General features: G+C 36.3%; 1 long non-coding RNA gene across 2 annotated transcripts in view; it reads left to right on the plus strand.

Annotated features, from left to right (window-relative positions):
- Nucleotides 1-23,668, plus strand: part of LOC141546133 (uncharacterized) — a 92,135-nt gene that overhangs the window by 56,961 nt on the left and 11,506 nt on the right. For both annotated transcript variants that reach the window (XR_012483248.1, XR_012483246.1), the window contains exon 2: nucleotides 19,346-22,582. This is a non-coding gene — a long non-coding RNA (uncharacterized LOC141546133). The remainder of the gene's footprint in view (nucleotides 1-19,345; nucleotides 22,583-23,668) is intronic.

Genomic DNA, 23,668 nt, shown 5'->3' on the forward strand with positions numbered 1-23,668 from the left:
GGCCCATTCTCTTCGAGGATAAAAGAGGAGGGCAGTAGGGCAAGGAGCAGTCTGACTGGGAGATTGAGTTGAGATGGTGGTCTGGAAGGAGGGTCTAGGCTGGGAGATTGAGTTGAGACAACAGTCTGGAAGGATAACTTAGAGACCACTGGACCTTTACAAAATTCTGTTTTTTTTCTTCAATTAAGCATATCTCTTCCTCTCCCCCTCTTTACTAGAAGAGGAAACAAATACTTGCAGTGGTATGTGTTATCATATGTTATTATTATACTCAAGCAAAATATATTTCTGTATTAGTTGTGTCCAAAAATATATCTTGCTCTAAATATCTAGCTCATTTAGATCCATCATCTTTTTGTCAAGAAGTGGGGAGCATTCTAAATGTTCATTCCTCTGAAGTCATGTAGATCGTTGCATTGATCAGAGTTCTTATTTGGGCCCTAGATAATGGGTCAATATTCTCTAGTCCACTGTTTGCTGGGCTGGGCAATCAGCAATGGGTATCCTGAAGTTGTATCTCTATTTCAGAACTCTGGGTCCTGATTTTATGCTCTTGGTTCCTCTGGGAGGTCCCTCTATGTTATCTTGGGTCCAAGATCTGTGCTCCTGGTCTAGCTTGGAGCTCTGGATGCACCTTTAGGTGACTGTTTGCTATTGGCTTGAACCTAATACTTAGGTCCACTATCCCTCTGGGACTCTGGGAAGCCTTGTGCTGCTATTTTAGCTTGGAGTTCTGAGCACTGAGTCTGTGATCCTTAAGGCTTAGTAGTAACAAGGCACATAGAATACAGGTAGCAATGAAGCATCTCCCAAATTCTAGTTCTGAAGATCTTTTTCTTGTCTTGTGTAATCCCTTAAAGTATTTCTTTTTTTTTTTCTGGATTCTGAGGATCAGGGCCTTGTGATAAATCCAAATCTAGTATTTCTCTTCATCATAAAGGGCTATGATCCTTGAAGGCGCTCTTGTCCTAGATGAACTAATCTGCAGGAATTTCCTATTTTCAGCCATTCTCACTCAGGTGGACATTGCAAACACCTCCAATGGACTCTGCTACTGATGACAATTATTGTTTGTGACTTGGAAACTCCAGAATCTACAAAATCTAACATAATCACACTGTCATTTCATCATTTTCATTTCAGAAGCTCATTCATCTGAGATCATAAAAGAAGAAGTATAAAAGAAATAGAGATTCCATGTGTGCACAGAGTGACCAGGTTGGAGATAGGGCAACCATAGTGGTATGCAATAATGAATAAATAAAGTAAATAACAATTTTATAGCACTTGCTATGTGGCAAGTACTGGACTCAATTCTTTATAACTATTAACTCTCTTGATACAACAATTCTGCACAGTAGGTGTGATTTTTATCCCCATTTTATAGATAAGAAAATCAATGCAGAAAGAGGTTAAGTGATTTGACCAGGGTTATACAGCTAGTAAGTGTTCAAGGTCATATATGAACTCAGATTTTCTTCACTTTAGGCACAATGCTATAACCACTGTGACAGCTGGATGCTTATTGTTCTTTGTTGTTGTTGTTGGGAACCTAGCACGTTAAGGTTTACAAAGCATCTTCTACATCTTCCTATTTGACCCTCACAACAACTCTGTGTAGCAGGTGTTATTATTCCTGTCTTGAAAATGAAGAAAAGCTAAGAATAAAAGCAGAATTTTGACTAGCTTGTAGGTATCTTCAGTAGAATTTGAACTCTGCCCTTTTTGTTTCCAAAACCAGATTATTTTACCTAGCTCCATAATCCAAAGAAGCCCTTTTATCTACTTTGGAAGTTCCATAGTCACTGCTAATTAGTTGCTTTCTAGGTAAATGAAAATCTTTCTGAGTCTTCATTTCCTCAATTCAGTAATACAGGTACAACAATTGTAGTAATCTCCTTGGGTCACTGAAAAATTAGATGGGATAATCTGTATTTGCAAATTTATGTTTGCAAAATATTAAGGTCTGTGGAAAAATATGGATTTCAAAGTACTTCATATTAATGAGAAGGTTAATTGAAGCTGCGGGTCCTGGTAATTATATTTATGGAATGTTTATTTTTATTATGACTACTTTAGTATGACCATTAAGAATAGCTTCAATTTCCCTACTTAAGGGGAAATTTAATTCCCTTCTTTAAGATTCTCATCATTCTTTATTTATATTCCATATTTATATATATTTATAACTGGAAAGGACCTTCAAGTTTATCTAGGTCTATAAGTAAGGAAAGAGGCACAGAGTTAATTTCTTGGCTACAAGGTGTTTTCTGTGGAAGACCCACGTCTCTGTTAATCTTTTCTGATATGCTGCATTGCCTTTATTGTCTTGTTGAAGCTTATCTCTGGGCTGACCAGAGAAGAAAGGTGGCTATCTAACCTAATTATTTTCCTTTCTTGAGATGTAAGGACTCATGTGCTAGATGGTGGTCATGGCTTTCAAATGAATTAATATGCAATAGAAACCAAAAATTGGATAATTTTGTGGTTTTCCTCCAAGTCTTTGAAAGAAACTTGAGAGTTTGATTTAAGGATGAGCTTACTATATTCCAAATTATATTATTTTTATAATAAATTTTCAAACAGAATTTGATATTATCTTTCCATAGCAAAAGTTTCTTCTGGGAAGTCTGGAGAGTTTCAAAATTCTTTTTTTTAGAAAAGGGTATATATGTGAGTGTGTATAAGGAAGGGTAGTGGTTGGGCTTTTATTATAGCTGTGTCTCTAACATATTCTATGATCTAGGACAAGCTATTTGCTTTCTTGGCATTTATTTCCCCATTTATAAAATACACACCCACCTCATGGGGTTATTGAGAGGAGTCATTCACAAAATGATTGTAAAACACTTTTCAAGGATAGAGTGCTATAGAATTGCTTCATAATAGTGGAAGTTTTCACTTGAGTGGATATTGAAACAAAGAATTGACCTTCTCAAAAAGGAAAACACTCCTAATTTACTACAAATAGAAACAAATACATTGTTAGTTTGTACTTGTCAGGTCTCCAGCTCACAGCCTAGGCCAAGATTGATGCTCTAAAAGAGCTACTAATTAATCTCACCAATTGCTCAAGTTTGAACAAGTTTCAGAAAATTTCTTTCAGATTCCTGTGGCCATACCCTTATCTTTTGAAGAACTGGGGCCACAAGACTATGGGCCACTGGTAGGAATGGTTTTTATGGGCTCATAAAATTACCAGCCCTTTAAGGGATCTCCTTCAGCATTTAACTCTATGACCTGCTATGGCACTGACTTCCACGGATTAGTTGCTGTACAGCTTTTTTTCTTTTTCTCTCCAGAGGATGACATAATGAGGTGTTATCTGTAAAAGGAATGGGTTTCTAGGAGGGAGCTGACTGCTCTCTTTTGATACTGAATATGCTGACAAAGTTGGCCTCTCCATTGGGTAGTTCCACGAGTTCTGGGCAACCAACAAGGTAAATTTAAGAATGTCTATCCAAACAAGGGCAAGGTTAGGAAATAAAGGTGACCCTGACCACAGTTATATACAATTTTGCATGGAAATAACTGTTTTTAATACCTGTAATCATAAAGATACCTAGGGAATATACAATGTTTCTACCCCAAGGATTGCTAGGAGCAAGAATAGTTATTTTGCTATTATGTAATCCTAAAATATTTTTTGTGGCTGTTATGCCTTTTGTTTCTGTCACTTATGTGACAGGCTAGACTTCAATTTCCACATTGGTACAAAAAAAGAGTTAGACTAGGTGCCTTCTGTCAGGAAGATGCTGGAGCCAGCTCGAACTGACTCAAGAGCTGGTTGTTAAATTTTTAATATTAACATTCACATCTTTAAAATCAGAAAATGCTATAAATTTGGACATGACGTGTTTTATTGATTGACTAGACATAAGAATGTTGTTATTCATCCTTTCTTGAGGAGTATTAATGACATCAAATGCATGTCTTGACATGCGAATAAATTGTATTTTAGTGGGACAGTGCTATGCAAAGCCATCAGCTTTACTTTGTCCATCAGTCATACAAATCCATTGTAAAGACAAAGGTCAAGATGAACAGAGATGACCAGACGCAGCTCAGAATGCAATAGGTGATCATAGTCTTTTTAAATGAAGATGTTTCACAGATCTCAGTTTATCTAAGGTCAAAGCCATTGAATGAATAAAGACTAGAGAAGAATTGTGACAAAAGAAGGTAAAAATTCTGGCCAGAACAGAAAACAATTGCTATTTATACTTTTTTGAAGCTATCAGAACCTAAATAATGAACCACATTGGCTGGGCTAATAATTGGCCATTCAATAAAACACAGAGTGATTTGGATTTAAAGGCAAAATCAAATATTTCAAGAGATCAAAAATGGGAAACTGTGCAGGACAAAAGTAAATTATCCCATCTTAAAAACAAAACAAAAAAAAAAAAAGAAGAGGAGGAAGATGAGGAGGAACTTAAGAAGATGAAGGAATGTGGAGCACTAAACTCTAAAAACTTTCTTGTATAGAGAGACAGCTGAGATCTGACCTTTCCTGCTCACTTTCCACTTTCATCAGTAAATCTGTTTGGTTTGGATTCCAGAGGATATACTATTCTCTTATGGAGTGTCTCCTTCTTCCATTTTCTAGCTTTTTAAAAAAAAGTATTGTCTTCTCTCTCTTTAAATTATTAAGCCCTTGGAGGACAGGAATTGTCTTTTTCTTTTTTGTATTTCCAGAACTCAGCATAGTTATTGGCATACAGTAGGTATTTAATAAATGCTAATTGAATTACATTGATGAAAAATATTTAATAAAACAGATTAGACTTAAAAATCTGTATGTCAGATGTATCTTTTGTCTCCTGGAGAACAATTGTTATGTTTACCATGACACTGCTGTCTCTGAGGTCCCTTCCAGGACTAGTATGATGATGTTATTACAAGTTTTTAATATACAAGTGATTAAATATAGTCACATGAACATTTGTTTAATTTATATAGATAAAAATATATGTTCAACTGCATACAATTAAGCACTATTTTTCTTACTTAATTTTATTTGCTATCTTTTATTGTTTATATCACAGCCATCTCTAGATATATTGGGCTTTCTTTCTTCTCAGGACTGAGACTTTTCTTGTAAAAAAAACAAGACAAAATGAAATAGTTAAATAAAACATGATTGATATAGCAAGCATGTTTGAAAGCACATGCAAATTCTATTTCTGGGGTTTTCTTCTTCTAAGATGTGTTTTATTATCTCTACTCCAGGGCCAAAATTGGTTCAGTTTTTCAGAAACCTGTTTAAGAGTATTGTACTACACAATTTTCTCAGTTAGCATTTACTAGTGCATTTCACCAGCCTTTTTTCTAACTTAGTAGAGAAATGTGTAAGATACATAGCTTGGGGGCCAGAAGACCTGGGGTCAAGATTCATAGTTTTTGTGTGATTTGGGCAAATTGCATCTGCTTTCTGTATTTTAGTTCTTCACCTTTAACAAAAATTTTTAATTTTGGCCTCTTTAATTCCTTCCAGATGTAAATTTTTAATCTATAATAGAGATTTGCTTGACAAAATACCTTGCCCATGGTCACACAGATAGTAAAGAATCCAAAGTAAGATTAGAAAAAAGGGCTTCCTAAAGCAATCCATGTAGCCACCCTGTTTTCATCTGCTAAATTAACACACATAGAAAATGTGTTGAATATGCATGAAGAAATAAATCCTTTCATTTTATTCTCTCTACCTCTCACTTTCTAGGTACTGTCTTACCTTTCTAAATAGTGGCAGTTGTGCATACTTCCTGATTATCACAAGGAACTATAGGAATGAACAAGCCAGTGTCTTGTAAACACTGAATTCTTTAGGGAGGGTGCTCTAAGTACAGATTTATTACAATATTTACTTACTATATTGACAACTCATTTTACCTTTGTCCTTGACTGGTGAGAAAACTAACATTTCTTTATCAAATGCCCCTTTTGGGCAGTGTCTTTGAAGTCCTGTGTTGCTTTCTGTTACAGAGACAGTTGTAGGAATGTTTCTAGGCCCATGGATATCATCCCTGGGCAGTTCAACTAGAAAGATGCCTGAGTGGGAGGTGATATGTCCCTGGTATTCCAAAGCTTGTCGTGTTCCATTATTTCTTTAGTGTTTCCCAGAGATGTTGCTTTAATTCAGACTATCTCCCTTTTGGGGGGCACCCTCATTTTTGGTGCATATACAGTGAAGCAGATTTGTGAATGAGGTCGATGAAATCTGTACTTTACCTTGAGTTAATTTAGACAGCAAGTTCTTCCCCCTAAACAGAGCCATGGCCCATATACAAGTCAAATCTGCTTTTTTTCCTTGGGCAATGATTTATTTCCCTCTTAAATTGGCTGGACCAGTTAGTTTTTTATTTTTATTAAGTCGCACTATTCTTAAATGAAACTATTGATTTAAAGTCAGCTTAGTGAGGATTTAATTTGTTTTCAGGGGATTAGAGCAGGTAACATGGGATAATTTTACAATAAAGTGGAATAGAAGCATTCCTTCACATTACCCTCACCTTTTTTCTTGCCAGGCTGTAGAGACATTACAAATTTTCAAGTAAATTGTGGAAATACATTCATAAATCAGTCCTAATTCCTTTGCCTGCTTAAGGGATAGTCTAAGGAATATTTTCCCTTGACCTTGTCTCTGCTGCCCTTCTAGTGTTCGGCCATGCATCTGATGCTACTTGAGCACATGTATGAATCCCCTCCCCCCCCCCACATGTGAATCTTTTTCTAAAACATTCTCCTTCCCTTTTATAGTAGTTACTACATCATTCTTTATAATCACTTTGCCCTACTCTGCCTTTTAGGCTTAGCCAATATTTTCTTTGCTCTGCATTTAAAATAAGGATGTTCTGAAAAAGGGTGACATATCTTGTAGCTTCTTTCCCTTTTTGATGCTTTGTTGAGAGTATTAAGGAAACAAAGCATGTGTTCCTTCTTTCTTCATTCTTGTACATGCCATTTCATACTGTTTAGGAGTAGGAAACATCAGTTTTTTCTATTCCCATATGAGTGTGTGTATGTGTGTATTCCTTGTAGTAAAAGGTCTGTTGAAAAGTGACATGGACTATGATCTGGCCTCAGGATGACATTAAAGGATCAGTTGACTGAAACTGTTTAAACAAAACTAAGGAATTCTGTCCCCCAAACCCCGAAATATTCTCTTGTCATTGCTAGCCTGCTATCTCTGAACTGTGCTGTCATTGCTCATTTTAGACTGAGTCTTTTGCAATCAAATATACTTCAAACTGGTTTCCAGATTGATGGCCCTTGGTCTGGGACTGTTGAAACCATTTTGGTAAAACACTATGTCTATCTTAAGTTGTTCTCAACTTGATCTTATTGAGGCAGCTGAGGGGTCACTGAGGCAGCTGGGGAATGAGAGGAATTAAGTATTAGCCTGCTGATATGATCTGATGTTTGTGTCTGATCAAGCTGTACTTGCTATCATGTCTTTCTTTTTAGCAGAACAAATGATTGCCTCTACATTCATTCTGGAAATAAGGCTACATGAATAAAGTGTGTACCAGGGAAAAAAAAGTCTGATGAAGAACCTTGGAGAGGATGGGAAAAGGGAGACTGTCAAATGCTTACATTTATAAATGGTTTAAACACTTATCTAAATAAAGACTTATTTCTTGAGTTGAGTTGCCTTGGAAGGAATGAGTTTCCCAACACTACTTTATTTGGGTAGGATTATAGTATCACTGATGAAGGTCTAGAAGAGATGTCCAATGCCAACTAACTTAGCCCTTACATTTTATAAATGAAGAAACTGGGTAGCAAATGAACTAATTGTATGGTCTTTCCAACTGAATGCCTGAAAAACATGTGGGTTACTGGGTACTATGTGGCCATTCCTGAATCCATCAATGGAAATACTCATTGGATGACTCAAATTAAATGCTTCTTATTGTGGTAAGTCCCCAAACTCATGTTCATTATTATTTTAGAAACTGAAAAAAGAATGAATAGGATTTTAATCGTTGTACAAAGGAAAGGAACTAATAGCAATGATTTTTCCTCCTTTTATCTCATCTTTTAAAGCCATTTCCCTTTGGTTTATTTTAAATAGAAGGAGTTGAAAGTGGACAAACTCAGAAAACTTTTTGGCCTCTCTGTTTTTATTCCAACATAACTTTTGAAGTAATTTATTCAAATTTCTTATTTTGTCATCCAAAATTATTCTTCCTTCTCTCCCTCTCATTTTTCTTCCTTTCCTCCCTCCCTCCTTCCCTCCCTCCCTCCCTCCCTCCCTCCCTCCCTTCTTCCTTCCTTCCTTCCTTCCTTCCTTCCTTCCTTCCTTCCTTCCTTCCTTCCTTCCTTCCTTCCTTCCTTCCTTCCTTCCTTCCTTCCTTCCTTCCTTCCTTCCTTCCTTCCTTCCTTCCTTCCTTCCTTCCTTCCTTCCTTCCTTCCTTCCTCTTCATCTTTTATTCTTTTCCTCTTCCTCCTCTTCTTTCTCCTCTTTCTTCTCCTCTTGTTCCCTATCTGACCTATACTGAAAGGTTGATTTTTATGGAAGCTTTGACCATGTCTATTCCTTAGTTGGGCTTATTTATCCCACTATGGACAGCTTTTTGGGCTCCTACTATAGGGGGCTTAATTTGCCATTGCCAGATTTAGTGCATATACCAATTAGACTTTAGCTCATTAAAGCTTAGAAATCCTGGACACGTGGTCCACTACCCTCAACCTCTGCCAATTGTAGGTATTACAGGTTTATGTCACCAGGTCTGATCAAGCCAATTTCCCCTTGATATAAATCAGCCAAAGTGACTTTCTGGTTTGGTCATGTACTCTTATCTAGTGCCTCTGCAAGAATTCACTCCCATTGTAGGAAGTTTCGCTTTTTGCCTCTTAAACTCTTAGTTCTATTTAAACCTCAGCCCAAGAGTGAGTTCTGTTAAGTAATACTTATTAATCTCCACTGCCCCTGAACCTGTCCCTGCCCCTACTTTTTATCTCCTATTTTTTTTTTTTTTAGTATTTTATTTCTATGTGTTGTCTTTTCACTTGTCCAAGTATACATTGGCATTCTGCACAACCCTCACCATCCAAGCATGGAAGTTCCTTTTAGTCAGAGAGTGTTCATTTTTATATTTGTCTATTTGGTATCTGGTACATAATAATAAATGTTACTATAAAATTATAATAAATATTTGTTTAATTGGATTGAATTAAATCACTAAGAGTAAATAGTAATTTCTCCCTTATTTTTAGCATATCCATTCCACTAATATTCTCATTTTGCCTTCTATGTATGGAATACAAGTTGAATGAAAGACATGGTTCCTTGCTGCCAAATGTTAGGCATGTGACATGAGATGATAAACAGTTTTATCCTTTTAGAGGTAAATTAGAGTTCTACTTCATTAAATTTTGAAGTTGATTCTGCTAAAGATTAGAGAGATATTAAGTATATTGGCCTTGAAATCAGAAAACTTGAGTTCAAATATTGCCTCTTCCCTTTATAACTTGCTGTGTTAAGTTGGGCAACTTAACATCTTAATGTTGCTAGCCTTAGGTTCCTTATATATAAAATGGTACTGGAGGAGATGTTGAAGTAGATATTCTCTAAGACCCTTTCTAATTCTAACTCCATGATCTTGTGATTATATGTTGTCATATATATGTGGGGGCATGAAAGAGAAAGGAATTAGCAAATAGTTGAAGTATAATTATAACTTACATCTATATAGTACTTTAAAGTATATAAATCATTTTATATAAGATCTCTGGAGTTATGGAGTGCCAACCTGTCAAATAATCTGTGGGGATTATTTGCCATCAACTAAAATATGATCAGATGTGGGAGCCACTGAATGAAAGAAAGTTAATGGATCTACAAATATTTTCAGTAACATTGACTTTAAAGATGGAAAACATTTATCAATTGAGGTGGAGTACTGAACAACTGAAACTTTTGCAACTTTAGGTCTTGCAGCTATTTATAAAAATCCATATACCTTCCTCTCTCTCTCTCTCTCTCTCTCTCTCTCTCTCTCTCTCTCTCTCTCTCTCTCTCAAGATTAAGCAACAAAAGATGTTTTCTGTAAACCAAGGTACAAAGTACAATTCTGCCTTCTCTCTGGCTGATGTACTAATGTATAACTGTAGGATTTAATTTTGCTTTACATTAATCAAACAACAATAAAGGCCATAAAACCCCACTAAGAAGCATTTTAACTTAAGATCCAATGCTAAACACTCTGGGATTTTGCCCATTGTCTCCTTCAGGGCCCCTGTTAGAAGAATTAGATGGCAAGGAAAAGAAAGAAAAATTGAACCCACTTTTTTTTTGCATATTGGGGGAGAAAACATATAATAAATTAGGGGCTGGGGGAGGAAAATCAAGGCCAGAGGTAAACGAGCTTTAATTGTGTGAGCTGCTCTTCCTCTTATGGTCCCTGCCAGCTGCTGCTGTTATTGCTACCTTCCTGTTTTAAGATGAAAGCAATGATGGTAGACACGTGCAGACACACAAAAGAACCTATTTGGACTGGCGTGTCAGCTCATCTTTATCAAATGTTGCACAGGTATATTTTGTTGCCATGCTTCATTACCTCAGAATGGCATGCCTGAAATGTTTGTCTCTTCTATAAACCCAATAGCTTTCCCAGCGAGGCACATTTGACAGAGCAATAGACGGGTATTTCTTTTGCCGGCATTGGTTTGTAAAGGCCGGGCAATTAAGGAGAGAGAGAAAGAGTGTGAGTGTGTGTGCGCATGCATGCGTGCCTGCATATGTGTATGTGCGTGCATGTATGAATATATAAAAAGAGGGAGTGGAGATGTGTGTTCTTTCTTCATGCCTTCTCTAGTTATAAGAAAATGAGAAAAACCCGTATGTTTTAAGAAACGTGGGGAGCATTTTAGGAAGAACCATTCCCCTTCTGTTTGGAAAAAATGTAGGAAATGTCATTTTCTCCAGATGCTGATTTTAAGAATATATTTTTTAACTGAATCTGTATGCACCATAAAAGATTGCAAGGAAAGACAAGTTACAGCGAAAAGGTACCATGAGGTACCTAAGAAATATGAGAATATTAGCTAGAAGTGAAGTTTGTATTTCTAACTATAAATAAGAGTGCTACATCTGAAACTACTTCTTAGTTGCCTATTGTCTACTTGAAATAAATATTTCCAACCTGTTTATTAAAGATTAAATTCATACATATTAGAATTAGATGAAGTTTATTCTATTCCCACAAAATCTCATTGCTGCCCCATATAATAATGACATTTGCAAATCAAAACAAAATCACTGTTGCAGGCCTAAAGATTTGTTAAATCTGATATCCATCCAATTTCTTGCCTTTCTACTTGGGTCACTGTTCCCACTGAATTTTGTAAAGCTGTCCCTGGTTTCTATGGAAGCAACCAATGGCTGTTTTGTAAGATGTCAAATTCATTAATACACAATATTTGTTCTGCCATCTGACTTTGTCTTCATAGAAATATTAGCTCACACTTATTTTATACCTTGTGGTTTTAAAGTACTTAACTCATGACAACCTCATGTGGAAGACTGCCACTTCCATTTTATAGAGGAGGGAATTGAAAGTCAAAGACATTAAATTATTTGTAGCTACTGGATGTTGGAATTGGCACTTGAACCCAGCTCTTTATTCCAAATCCAATATTCTTCCACAAATATTAGGCTGCTTTTTCAATGTTTCAAGAGGTAATGCAAATTCATTGGGATATTATTAAGGAGAACTTATGTTAATCCTCTATTATGAAAATAACTTAAAAATTAAAAAAAATTGAGTCAAGGTGGCTAGTGATAAAATGGGATTTCACATGCTAACAAAGTAGTATCTGATTTTTTTTAATTCAGAAAAAAAATCAAAATTCAGAAAAAGCATTGAAGTGAAAGGATATTTTTAGAAACTTGTGTCTACTTAATTCATAGAATGTTGAGAAGATTAATGAAGGGAAAAATGCTTGAGATCCTGGATGAAAGACACTATAGAATGTAATTGTTGGACCTTGCTTAGCACAGAAGAATGCCTATTTGGCTCACCGGAGGAGATAACTTACCTTAAGTAGTGCTTTTTTGAGGTTCACTTTTGTGAGGTAACACATTTTCTTTACATTATTTTACTGTGGAATATCATTATACTAATTCACCTGTGTCAGAGGACAAGAAAGAAGAGGTTATTCTGTGTGGTGGCAAGTTGGCAAACTCAACACAGGAATTTTTCTTGAATTCTGTGAATATGACAAGCTTGCTTTTACCTTTACAATAATCTATTCTTATTCTTAGCACTTCAGTGTAAGAAAAAAAATGTAGCATCTAGAGTAAAGTATGAGAAGAAACAAACATTAGTGGAATTTATTGGAAAAAAACAAAAAGATAATTGTAATAGTATTTTTTAAGTAGTATAAACATAGGATAAAACTAGAACATTAGCTTTGGAGTCAGAGGACCTGGGTGTGAATCTTGACTTCTTATTATCTTTGTGTTCTTAACCTAGTCACTTCATTTCTCTCAGTCTTAGGACTTCACATTTCTTAAATAACAGGGTTGCACTGGACAACTCTGAGATTCCTTCCAGCTCTAAATTGATGATCTCTTGATTTATGAGCATTGTCCCTTTAGAGCTATTGAAAGGAGAGACATTTTAGAAATAGGAAGTATCAGTTGAGCACAGGTCAGATTCCATTATGGCAGATTTCTCCACAATGAAACCATACTGTCAAGATTTCTTAGCCCCAATTGATGGGGGTTAGAAGCAGGTGAAGGTCACTTCAAACCTTTTTAAAAAACCAGTGACTTTGGATAAATGAAATCTAATAAAAATTGAGAATCCTTTGTAATTTCTTCAGTTATTTCTAGCTTACTTATTTCTAGTCTAAAAAATGATTTACTGGAGAGCCCAACTAGGACTCACTTCATTGTCTTCTATACATTTCTGAGCTGGTCTTTGGTGGTTAGTCCAGGGTGGATTTAGCATATTTATATGGTCTTTTAAAAAATCTATATAGCTTATTTTCCTGGGAAATTGAACTTAAAATAACTTTAAAAAACAAGGTATACAAATTCATATATTTCTAGAGCTAGAAAAGATCTTAGAGATTATCTAAAACAACTTTCTCACTTCACAGATGAGTAAACTGAGACCACAGGAAATACACTGACATAGGGGAGATCTCACTTATTTAATGGCAGAATTGGACTTAAACCCAGGTCATCTAAACTCTCATATAGTGTTCTTTCCTCTATATTGTACTGCCCTGATCTTTAAGGTATGAAGCCATGTGTTTGGGGATTCTGAATGTTGCTTCCTAAATTGTCACAGAAAAGGATTTAGGTTAAAAGTATGGAAAAATATTTGTAGATGAGCATATATATACATATATATGTATATATATATATATTCTGTGTGTATATCTGCTTTATGATACATATATAAATGTTTATTATGCTTTACAAATATAAGTATTATATATATATATGTTTACACACAATTATACTTACACATATAAATTTAAACACACACATGCACACATGCATGGGGGAGGGGCTAGACCTATGCTTTCATGGTTATAGGGAACTCTCAGTGAGAAAACTCCCTCTTTTATAGTCTCAGGGAATTGCCTGGTGCACTAAGAGATTAAGCAACAATTATAATAGCTAGCATTTATAGAATACTTCAAAGTTTGCAAAGTGCATTTTACAAATATGTTCTCATTTTAACCTTATAACAGCCACAGGAATTAGATACTTTTATTATTTTCATTTTATAATTGAGAAACTGAGACTGGCAGAGGTTACATGACTTGCCCAGTGTCACATAACTAGTAAATGTCTGAGGCAGAGTTTGAATGAGGTATTCCTGACTCCAGGGACAGTGCTTTCTATTCACTGAGCCACCTAGCTGGCTAAACTTCTTACCTAGGGTCACATAGCTAGTAGGTGTCATAGGTAGGATATGAACATGGTTCTTCCACCTGTATGGAGTACCATGGTACCTCTATCTATACACATATCCTTCATATGTCATACTCATATGTATACACACATGTGTATACATATATATATATATATATATATATATATATATATATATATATATATATATATATATATATTTAACCCATGGCATTTTTCAATTTGGGGGATCTTTGTAGAATAAAGTAGTAGGAGGAGCTTTATATTGCTAAGTTTTATGTGACTTTATGGCCTTTTTGGGAGTTTTCTTGGCTAAGACAGTGGGATGGTTTGCTATTTTCTTCCTCCAGCTCATGTTGCAGTTGAGGAACTGAGTGGCCAAGGGTCACATAGCTAGTAAGCTATCTCAAGGCAGATATGAATTCATGAAGGTAAGTTTTCCTGCTTCCAACTGCAGTTTTCTATCCATTGCAACACTTAGTTATTCTGCACAAAAAGAGCTAGAAGAGGCCTAAGAGATGAAGAGATTCTATTGCACTTTGTATGTCTTTCATTGCTTTATAAATATGAATTGTTGGGAGCAGCTAGGTGGCGCAGTGGATAGAGCACCAGCCCTGAATTCACGAGGACCTGAGTTCAAATCTGGTCTCAGACACTTAACACTTCCTAGCTGTGTGACCCTGGGCAAGTCACTTAACCCCTGAGGGCAAGTCACTTAACCCCAGCCTCAGGGGGAAAAAATAAAAAATATGAATTGTCATTATGATCATCCTCATCATCCTCATCTTCATCTTCATCATCTGATAGAACTGGGCAACCTCTCTACCTTTTGGTCTTTCAAAACTTTAAAATACCATTATGCTCATAGTTCATTACGGATAATAGAAAATATGTTCCTGGAATTTATTGTGGTAACTTCAGGATCAGTGTCAGAATATGAAATTCATAGAATTGTAAGCTTCAAAGTATCTTAGAGATTTTTTAGATTGGTCTCCTAATGCTACTGATGAAAAACCCTGAAACCCATAGAGTCAAAGTGACTAGGTTATAGTCATATATCTATTAAGCAGAAGAACTAGAATTGGAACCTAGGACCTATTTACCCCAAAGTCATTGTTCTTGTTAACTTTTTTTAAGCCATGTTAAACAAAATTACAGAGACTCAGATTTGGAAGAGACCTGAGAGCCTTCTGGATCTCTAAAAAAAAAGTCTTAGTCAACAAAGTACCCAACAAATGGGCATCAAGCCCTGATGGATGATCTCCAGGAAGGGTGATTTGTTTTTTACCTCAAGAGACCACCCATTCCTCTTTTTGAAAGCTTTATTTGTAAGTAATTACATTGAATCTAGATTTGTATACTTGAAAATTCTGCCCATTGCTTTAAGTTCTGAACCCCAGAGCCAAGCAGAGTGAGTTTAATCCTTCTCTCATATGACAGTTTTCTAGATACTTCAATATAGCTACTATGATTTCCCTATATCTTTTTTTTTCAATGAGAGTGGCTTAGTCATAATATCTATCAATTCTTTCAGAACACAAGAATATAGATCATCTGGAATTGGTGTATTGAATTCATCAGGACCATCCAAGAGCTCTTTTCCTAGCTTTCTACTCATTTTGGTTATTAACTCATCAGTAGCCATTGTTATTTTGTCTTTTAAAATCCAAAGATCATTCATTCTCCTTGAAAGAGAAAAGAAAGAAAATACCAGCAGATAACTCTTTCTTGACTTCTTTACTGATTATCATGGACAAGTCACAGTATCTCTTTTATTAAGTACCTACAACATACAACACAAGGGAGCAAAGTACTGCAACAATGCTCAGAAACTTTTCTGGTATCAAGTTTTTCCTTAGATTCTTGCCTTCTCATTCACTTTTCCAAAGTACAGTGTGCCATTGATTTGTGGTATTACAGCTATCTGTGTCCAGAGATTAATTCTTATCTTTTTAAAGAGACATGTAAGAAGCCTGTTGACTAAGACAAAACCTTATGACCTTCAGCTTTCACCTTTCTTGCCTGAATTCTTGACCTATTGCTCTCTCTGATTTCTGGTCTGGATTTTAGCTTAGTAGTCCCCTCATACCTGTCCACACATTTCCCAGATGGCAATACATTATCTAATATATGTACTTGTATGTGATTATCTTTTGTAACCTAGATTTTAGGTGAGAGGATATTGTCTCGACAGCCTCCTAAGACCAGTGTACTAATGTAATAAGGGAATAGGAATCATTTACTTAGGTCTAGTAGCTCACTGATATAACTGCTAACCAAATGACCCATGGGAAGGAAAAAGAAGTTTTAGCGTTACCTTTATTCACCCTCTTCCCTCTGATTCTATGAGGGAATGACTGTAGTGGCTTTTTCTACATCTCCACAGAGATATTTGTATAGTCAGTGACTGAGGTCACAAGATAATTTCTTTATGCCAGATGCCATTGGAATAATCTACAAGCATGGGTCATTGAATCTGTGGGAGAAGCTAATTTATGGAGATTCTGGTCACTACAGCTGGTGTAGAGAAACACCTGCATTTTGCTCAGCATCGGTTGTGTTTAATGTCATATTTATTGTCACAAGAAAAAACTCAGCATGGTGTAAGTCATTCATTTATTCAATAAATATTTATTTATGTGCAAAGTGCTGAACAGGGTATACAAAAAACATATGGCATATTCCCTGTCCTTAAGGAGTTTATAATACCCTAGGGAAGGGATGGTCATGGGATTTAGAACTGGAAGGGATTGTGGAAAGCAATTAGCATGGCTCCCTTATTTTGGAGGAAAGTGAGACTCAATGAGTTGGCCAATTTCATACATATGAAATAGGAATTTGAACCCACAGTTCATTGACTATAGATGCAATGCTCTTTTTTATTATATTCAGTCTACCTACCTATCATAATGGGAAATACTACCAAGCAGGGTTTAAGGAAACAGGGGTTCTAGTTTAGGTTATGTACTCAATTATCCAGGCAAATCATTTCATTCATTCATTCATTCATTCATTCATTCATTCATACATTCATTCAACAAACAGTGATTAAGCTCTCCTAAATACCGGTATTATGCTGGGTTTGGGGGAAACAATGGTAAAAGTGAAAATCTGTTTTCAAGGACCATGAATTCTCTTGAGCCTTCCTGTGGCTCAGTTTCCTCATCTATAAAATAAAGGTAATTGTATTCAGAATGAATAAGGCCAGGTGAAGTTTTCTCAAAAAGTTTATGAGATGGACTGGGTCAGGTTTTAGGCCTAAATCATGTAATCCCTATTCCCAGAGGCCTTTGGCCCAGGTTGCAGGAAGGCACATGATCTCTAGGCCTAGAGTTCTTAGAGCAAGAAAGGTCAGAATCAAGGTCTGAGCTTCAGGAAGTGACTGGATGTGTCGGGACCCACAGACAGCACTCAACATTGGTGACCATTGGTCAGTAAAGGTCACTTCCTTTTTAGTCTGTCCAATGAAAAAGACTATTTAACTAGCTTTACTATTTCCTGTTTGCCAGGCCAGGCACATGTTGGGAGCTGAGATGCCTCGGAGTGTGCTTGGGCCTCCCCTGCAGGGACTGAATAAATGCTTTCTATGTATCTGAAGACGTCTCTGATTAGTTAATTTGGGTGGGGGGGTATAGCTCCATCCCACACAAGAACATCCCTTTGAGGTCTATAATTTCTCTTTATGACCTGAAAATGTTTTCCTGCAATTTCTGTTATTCAGTAGTTACAATGTGCTCATTTTTTGTTTCAAACGCTCTGAAATGATCAAACAGCTGTGGATTACAATATGAGTTTAAGTTCTGGATTGGTGATCATAATTTTGGACAGGACCGTCTCCAGCCCATTGCCTCCCTCTCATACGGCCTGGGTCTCCTGCAGCTACATGGGATGGCAGCTATGTTTTTGCCTCTGAAAGTTCCGAATGCAACAAACCACCCCCTTTCCTCCATGTCCCTGTTTGCCCATGGTTAAATTTAGTTTCACTCGAACAATTTGATCCATCTGGGAAGACTTTCTCTTTGTGACAGGGTTTTCTTAGGCAACCCAGAAGGGATTAAATGATAGGAAACCAGGGACAGCTATCATAATAAAGGGAGAAGCGTTTGTGTTTAACAGAGCCTGGTAGAGTTGGTTTCGCCAACCACTAATCAAAGGTTCCTTTTTGGACTTACTTTGTTTTAAAGTTACTCTAAGCCTGTGTTTACACAGACAAAGTGAAGGGGAACCGTTGAGACAATTATCTGAATAATTCTGACAAAGGAAAGCCTGCTATTGAAGAAAATGGGAAAAGAGGTTTTATTGGCCTGAATTAATCAGACTGGCTATCTACACAGATCACATTTTCCAGTCAATTGCTCAATGGGGCTCAACTCCAACTTGGTCTGTTTAAACACAGACTAAACAGTCAAGAAGCTCAGTTTACTGCATTCTAATAATGAGTGAATTTGATGTGTTTCTCTTTGTTCCTGTCATCGTCCTTCCCCCTTCCCTCTAGCCCACAGACACCCCTCCCTACTCTCCAAGCAACTTAGCTTGTGTGAACTCTGATGGGAAAGAAAGGAGGAAATAGAGTGTCTGTTATTTCATCTAGCAGGGGGAAAAAAAGCAACACCTTGGAGGTGAATGATAGATATTATTATAAGAGAGTTGTAGCTCAGGGCAGGTGAGTGGTGTGTTAATGAGGCGCCACCTCCTGCTTTCTGACAGATGACTGTCATTGTTCAAACACTGCCATCCAGATTGATTGATAGCTGGGTCAGCCTGCCCTGCAGTTGGAACGAACTGTCTTCTTTCTTCTGTTGATGTCTCTAATCTGCTGACCTGAGGATGACCCAGCAGAGGTGGAGCTGAAATTAGCATGTCATTTCCTCTTGTTAAATATAAAAAAAGAGGGGAAAGAGAAAGAAGAGAAAAATGCAAACATAGGAAAACTATATTGCTCAAGAGCAAAAAAAAAAAAAAAAAAAAAAAAAAAATACCAATCCGTGCAAGAAGTCCCCCCTGGTGATTTAGGCTAATACATTTCTAATAAAGATTGAAAACATATGTTAATACTCACTTATGTCATGTCAGTTTAGCCCATATAGGAAGACATATAGGATCTTCCTGGAATACATAAAGGGAGACGATACAGCCGCTCCTGGAAAGCCGCTGAATTTGATCATTAGTTTTTGTTCTGATTGACATCAGTCTGGTTTCTATTTTAGCTGGTCTTGGAAATGAGTTTTAGGAGAGGAATAAATAAACAAGTACAGCATATATATATATATATATATATATATATATATATATATATATATATATATATATTCTTTTAGAAATGAGATAAGTTAAATCATAGGATTTCATGATGTTCCTCCTGAGAGGGACCTTGGAAATAGAGGTCTCAAAGAGAATATCCAATCATTCTTTTTCTTTTCTTTATTTCTTTTTTTTCTTTTACAGGTGAGGAAACTGAGACCTAGAGAAGAAAAATGATGTATCCAAAGTTACCCAGGGAATGAGTGGCAGCTTTTGGACTGACGGGATGCAAGGTTCCCATACTACTTTTATCCAGCCTCTCCTTAAGAAAATAAAGTTTGAAGAAGTCTTGCTTCTCTTAGCTAGTTAATAATTTTCCTCTACAAGCCTCCTTCCACTCAGTGGTAATTGGTTTTTGTCACCATGGTATACTCCCACTCCCAGCACACCAATTCCTCACAACAATAATCATCTGATTTGTGCACTTCACAAGAAAGGGGATGAATGCACTGGCTGCGTGGTCCCCTTAGGCACCTCGGAATCTCCAGTCTCATCCTCACACATTATGAAATCTCTGCATAAAATTGTGATGATAATATTTGACTTCCCCTCCTTCAACCATCATTCTTATCAATCTTCTCTATAACTGAACACCTACATTTGCATGGCCCTGTCAAGCACACAGGAGGGTAGAGGAGGCGTTCATCCAAAAATATTGTACATTGTCTCTGAACAGTCATAGGGCTCCTATCCCAAGATGACTACAACAAGATGGAAGCATTGAAGAAAAACTAAAAACATTAACAGTGGGCCACATGAAAGAGTGAGAAAATCTAATTAGTAGAAATTTTGTTTTTCTTTGAAGTACAAGAAGAGAACCGTATTAATGAAGAGAACTGGAGAATTTCTGGAATAGGATCAGTATCAAATCACAGACTTAGAGCTAGAAGAAGCCTTAGAGGTCTGCTGGTTCAACTTCTTTTTATAGATGAGAACATTGAGGGGTGAAGTTCCTAAAGTCATCTAGTAAAAAGTTATAGATAAAAGGTTTAAAAATCTAGAGATGGAGGTCAACTATTCTAACTCCTCCTCAAGAAGCTGTCATTTGCAAAAGTTCCTCCTGGGAAGCAGTCATTTGCAAAAGTTACCTAAGTGGGATTTGGATAGATATCCTCAAATTTTAGAACGAGTATTCTTTCCATTGCTCTGTGCTGTTTTTCCATGGAGGAATCAGGATTCAAACCCAGATCCCAAGTGCAGTGTGTTCTTTCTATTGCACTATGAACATTATTCTCTCTTAAAGAATTGCCTATTTAACCAGATCCCTTAGTTCTTTTTAATATTTATGTCTATTACTGTCACTTTTGGGGTACGCCCTATCTCAACATTTCCACCACTTCACTACATGACTGACCCAATTTTCTGTGGTCATACAGGTCTCCAATAATATTTTAAAATTTGTATTGATGTGATATTATAGCTTACTTACAGCTACCTGACTTTGCAGTGATCTTTGGGCCACTTGTAATTTTTTGTGGTCATACATGTCTTCAATATTTAAAAATTTCCATTGATGTAATGTTATAGCTTACTTACAGCTACCTGACCTTGAACTGCTCTTTGGACCACTTATAATTTTGGTTCTTCAGAGATAGTCATGTGCCATGATTAGCAGCCACAAAGTATTGTTGTTAAAGATGGACTTTTGTACTAGGGTGTACCTTTGGCTCTCAGAAAGTGCTACCCAGTTTTCAAATGCAATCCAATCCAGTTTATGTTTCATTTAATTCAGATACCTGTTCATTGTTCATCTCTAAGATATTTTCAACAATACTATTTTACCTAGCACAAGTTATAAAAAGTCAAATGGGTACGAACTATTGGACTATAGGATTGGATAATTTAGTACAGTAAGAATATTGGAGACCATCTAATCTAACCCTATGACTTAAAAGATGAAGCAGTAGAAGAGCCACATAAATTAATTGACTTTCTCAGAGTGCTAGTTAGCCAAGCTAGAATTGTATTGTTTCAAGTATTTTAAATAACTTATTAGGTGGGGAAAGGTCTTAATGTCAAGCAATGATTAATTCCTTCCCCAATTAAAATCCCTTGCTCTGAAATATATATGAATATAGAAATCTGAAATACTAGTGGCATTTGAAAAAAATTATAAGACCTCTTGGGTTTGGGGTAATTGCTGACATCAATGTCTCCCGGACAAGTGTTTAATCAAACTTGAGTTAAGACATTTAAAAATAATGGAAAGACACCATTACTAACACTGAGAATTCAGACTATCTTTACTGATGATATGCTCAAACTGATGCTTGATGCAGAAGCATGGAAGAAAAAAATCAGGATAGAATCTGTCAGATTCATTTTTTCTTTTTTTTTCTTGTTGGTGAATTTATTTTCCAGGTTTTGGAAAGAGTATGTGACCATGTTCTAAGAAAGTACTTTTTCTCCCTCTTCCTGAGATTGTATTTCAATTTTTATTTCCAGTGACTCATGTACTTGAGTCCTTATATCTCTATTGGATCATCTCTATGCCCTATCAGTCACTCTTCAATTTGGCTTTTATGCCAAGTATGGAAATGGTGGTTTCTGTTGGTGACAGAAGGATAAGATACAGAGGAAGGGAAGCCTGCTGAGTTGGTAAAGTCACCTGGAATTGCTGTCATGCTTTGGCAACCTCATCAGAACTTATTATAGGTGCCAGTTTTGTGGAGCAGATGAATCTAAAGGAATATTTAAGTATCATTACCAGGATTGAGAGCAACAGAATATTGAATAAGCCAACTGGGATTCTAACCTAGGCAGTGAGTCAGGAGTCCATCATCAAAATACTACATATATTCATAGCACTTCTGTGATTACAAAGTATTTTCATATTCATGACATCATTTGATCATTACAAAATCCCTGTGAAGTAAGTATCACACCTGCTTTTCAGTGAGGAACCAGAGACTCAGAACACACAAGGAACTTGCCTAAAATCATATATTTTACTGCTCTCTCCATATAATTGGAATAATTGTAAGTCAGAGCAGAGCAGAGTTATAAACAAGGCAGGCAAACCGAAGTCAAGCATATTGGTGGTAGGTATAAACATTGGGCTAGAAACCCATAAGACAGATGGACACTAAGAGGACACGATTACTGATGGACTAAAACAAAAAATAAGTCAATAACTGAATTGGTAGATGATCACAAATGAAGGCAATTTGATGAAGGAGCAAAGTGGTTATTTTTACTAAATGTAAGAATATAGTTAATATAAAACATCTCAGCTCTGAAACCTATCATAATCACTCCTTGACACTTCTGGATCTGTGGATTGATCAGCGATAATTAAATGGGAACTTCCTTTTGGAGATTTGCAGCATATTCTGGAAGATCACAAATGAAAGGCGTATGTAAAGAAAATTTAAAAAAATAGTAAGTCATAAATGCATATTATTAATCTGTTTTATCATTTTCTACCATAAGCGTACTTACATAAATTTATTATAAATAGTTAAATTGTATTAAAAGTTTTAGTGAGCTAACAGAATGATGGGTTTTGCACTCTCTTTGGAAAAGCCTCCTTTTTGTCTCTCAGGCATTCATACTGAATCACATGATCTTCTCCCTTCGTGATCCTTGAATCTTGTTCTTTTCATGGAGGAAAATTCATGAAGCAGGTGCTGCAGCTGCATTAGTGGCTGTGAAGACTGCATAGTATGTGAAGACTCATGTAAAAGCTGCATCTTTTTATGGGTGTGCTGTTTTATTTGTTCTATGTGTTAAATGAATTGAAATGATCAGAATTATTAAAAGTAAAGGTTTATTGGTAGGGTCTAAAGTTATTCTTGTCCTTTCACTTTGTGAGGATCGTATGCTCTTAACCCCACAGGATAACTGGATTTGTTTTCTCTGGAACAAAGAACAATTCCATAGCTTGGTCCCACCCAGGGAAGGGTATTTGTGTATGGAGGAGGTAGATGGTACAGTAGATAGAGTGCCAGGTCTGGAGACAGGAAGGCTCAGCTTTGTGAGTTCAAATTCAGCCTTGGACACTTACCAACTATGTGATCCTGGGCAAATCATTTGACTATATTTGCCTCAGTTTCCTCATTTTTAAAATGAACTGGAGAGGGAAATTCAAACTATTTCAGGATCTTTGCCAAGAAAACTTCCAAAGGGATCATGTAGAGATGGATATGACTGACTATGACTCAGCCAGTAGAGACTAGAGTATATGACTAGAGAACAAGGACAAAGTCTACTATCTATAAATATGATTAAAATTTCACAGAAGGGAGAAAAATCTATCCTTAGCATATGCTAAGACACTAAGACCTGCTATAGATATTAGATTTCTTTCTATAAGCAGATGACATCACATACTTAATAGTTTTTAATTCATAAATGGAAGGAATAGTAATAACCAAAGAGGGAAGGAGAAGTTTCTATTCATACAATAAGCCAAGAGAGATCAGTAATGAAAAAAGTATCTGAGGTTCTCCATGGGATGCCTTAGGA

This window comes from Sminthopsis crassicaudata, chromosome 1 (genome assembly GCF_048593235.1).
Source record: "Sminthopsis crassicaudata isolate SCR6 chromosome 1, ASM4859323v1, whole genome shotgun sequence".
Taxonomy (NCBI): domain Eukaryota; kingdom Metazoa; phylum Chordata; class Mammalia; order Dasyuromorphia; family Dasyuridae; genus Sminthopsis; species Sminthopsis crassicaudata.